At 40.3% G+C, this 2797-nt stretch overlaps 1 non-coding gene across 1 annotated transcript; it reads right to left on the minus strand.

Annotated features, from left to right (window-relative positions):
• Nucleotides 1-1510: 1510 nt before the first annotated feature.
• LOC119935508 lies at nt 1511-1648 on the minus strand. Its single transcript, XR_005453365.1, has one exon. It is a non-coding gene; the product is annotated as a small nucleolar RNA SNORA7 (small nucleolar RNA).
• Between the last annotated feature and the right edge of the window lie 1149 nt (nt 1649-2797).

The raw sequence follows: 2797 nt of genomic DNA on the forward strand, positions 1-2797 counted from the left end.
CAGAAGAACCTGGAAGAACTGTAAAATTGAGGGTCTTATTGTACACTACCACTCCAGTTCCTTTATAAAGCTGTTAATTTCAGACCCAGCACAGATTCAATCAGTCAGTCATTCAATAGTATTCATTGAGTACTTCCCATCTGCAAAGAACGTTACTATGTACTTGGGAAATTATGATACAAAAGAGTTAGTTGACATGATTTTCTACCAACAAGGTGTTTTGAGTCTCCAAGGCTGACAGATTCCTGGGGCAACCCTTCGTTTACACTTTTCCATTCTTCAAAGTGTTCATTTACTATTCACTACCCAATGCTTCCTAATTTTAGCCAGTTTACTAACCATTATCAATCCATGGTATTTATTGAGCACTTACTGTGTGCAGAGCACCGTACTAAGCACTGTACTGAAGCTGCATGGCTCAGTGGTTCTAATCCCGGCTCCACCACTTGTCAGCTGTGTGACTTTGGGCAAGTCACTTAACTTTGCTATGCCTCAGTTACCTTGTCTGTAAAATGGGGATTAAGACTGTGAGATCAATGTGGAACAATCTGATTACCTTGTATTCCCCCCCACCCAGCGTTTAGAACACTGCTTCATACATATCAAACACTTAACAAATACCATCATCATTATTATTACTTCAGAGAAAACACGACAACTGGGTTGAGACACACATTCCCTGCCCAAAATAAGGTTACAATACAATACAGAGAAAAGCTTACAGTCTAAAGGACATTTCCATCAGTCCTAAGACTAGTCAGGTTTAAAAATTAGGTTGTGGTATACAATCTTGTCTGAGAACTTTTGAGAATTTAAATATATTGATCCACTGAGCATTTTGCTGTCCTCTGTCTACATAATTATTGAGCCCTCCACCAAATTCCAGTTGATAATCACAATTTTTACTGACAGAAATTAGTATTTTGTTTTGTTTGCAGAGGAGAGTGGCTCACAAATCAATCAATGATACTTATTAAGCACTTACAGGTACAGAACAGTGTACTAAATTATTGGGAGAATGTAGTGCAATAGAATTGGTAGATTGAACCCTTATCCACAAGGAACATGCAGTCTAGAGTCATAGACACATGAAAATGAATTACAGATGGGGAAATGTCAGGGTATACATGTTAATGTGTCATTCACATTCCATCTTTCACAAAATCCTGACTGATCAACCTTCACGTTGCTAAAGTTTGCCCTTTCCTCTCCATCAATCAGCCAGTCAACCATATTGATCATTTACTGTGTGCAAAAGCACCGTACTTAGCACTTGGGAGAGTTGTTGTCTTATGCTGTCGCATGTTGTCCGACTCAGGTTGATGCCATGGACACTTCTCTCCCAGAATGCCCTGTTCTCCATCTGAAATCGTTCTGGTAGTATATCCCTTGAGTTTTCTTGGTAAAAATATGGAAGCAGTTTACCATTGCCTCCTTTCATGCAGTAAACCTGAGTCACTGCCCTTAACTCTCTCCCATGTCCCCTGCTGCCCAGCACAGGTGAGTTTTGACTTGTAGCAGATTGCCTTCCACTCACTAGCCACTGTCCAAGCTAGGAATGGAAAGGGTAGGCCTCTGCTTGACTCTCCCTCCCATAGCCAAGACTGGTAGAGTACTGGAAACTCTCCAGGTGCGACCATGAGAGGTCCTTGGGAGAGCACAATATAACAGTATAACAGATACATTCCTTGCCTCCAAACTGCTACCATGTTCATTCACTCAATCGTATTTATTGAGAACTTACTGTGTGAAGAGTACTGTACTAAGCACTTGGGAGAGTACAATACTATAATAAACAGGTACATTCCCTGTCCACAATGAGCTTACAGTGGGAGATGGACATTTATATAAATGAATTACAGATAATGTGCATAAGTGCTGTTATCTAAGCACTTATCCTAACTCTCCTTAATTGTTACATTAACCTCATTGCTGACCTCCCTGCCTTCTGTTTCTCCCCACTTCAGTCCATACTTTACTTCATTGACAGATTGTTTTGTTACAAAGCCATTCAATCCATATTTCTTGAGTCTTCCAGAACCTCCAGTGGTTGCCCATCACTGCCATATCAAACAGAAACTCAACTACCTTGTATTCCTTATCTTAGCACTCTGATTTCCTACTATAACCCAGCCCTCACACTTTGCTCCTCTAATGCCAACCTACTCAATGGATTTTAGCTATCTGACCACCTCCCTTCGTCCATGTTCTGCCTCATCCCTGGAGCTTCTGTCCCCTTCATGTCTGAAAGACTTACATGCTCCCCACCTTGAAAGCCTTATTAAAATCACATCTCTTCCATGAAGCCTTCCTCGACTAATCTCTCATATCCTCTTATGCCACTCCCTTTTGTGTCACCCTTGCACTTGGATTTGTACACTTTATTCACCCTAGTCTCTGCCCCACAGGTCTCATGTACATTTCCATAATTGATTTATTTATATTATGTCTCTCTCCCCCTCTAGACTTTAAGCTCGTGGGCAGGGAGCATGTGTACCAACTCTGTCATACTGCACTCTACCAAGCACTTGGTACAGTGCTCTGAAGACTAACTAATAAGTTAGTGTTCATAACTTAATGATAATGATAACTAAACATAATATTGTTGTTTTAATAAATATAATTGATCAATTAATTGATTGCCATGGGATTAAGAGTGGGTTGAATATCAAATGCTTTAAGGATACAGATCCAAGTATATAGGCAAAGCAGAAGGAAGAGTAAATACTGGGGAAATGGGAACTTAGCCAGGAAAGGCCTCTTAAAGGAGAAATTATTTTAGGTTAGATTTGAAGGT

This window comes from Tachyglossus aculeatus, chromosome 1 (assembly GCF_015852505.1).
Source record: "Tachyglossus aculeatus isolate mTacAcu1 chromosome 1, mTacAcu1.pri, whole genome shotgun sequence".
In the NCBI taxonomy this organism is placed as follows: Eukaryota; Metazoa; Chordata; class Mammalia; order Monotremata; family Tachyglossidae; genus Tachyglossus; species Tachyglossus aculeatus.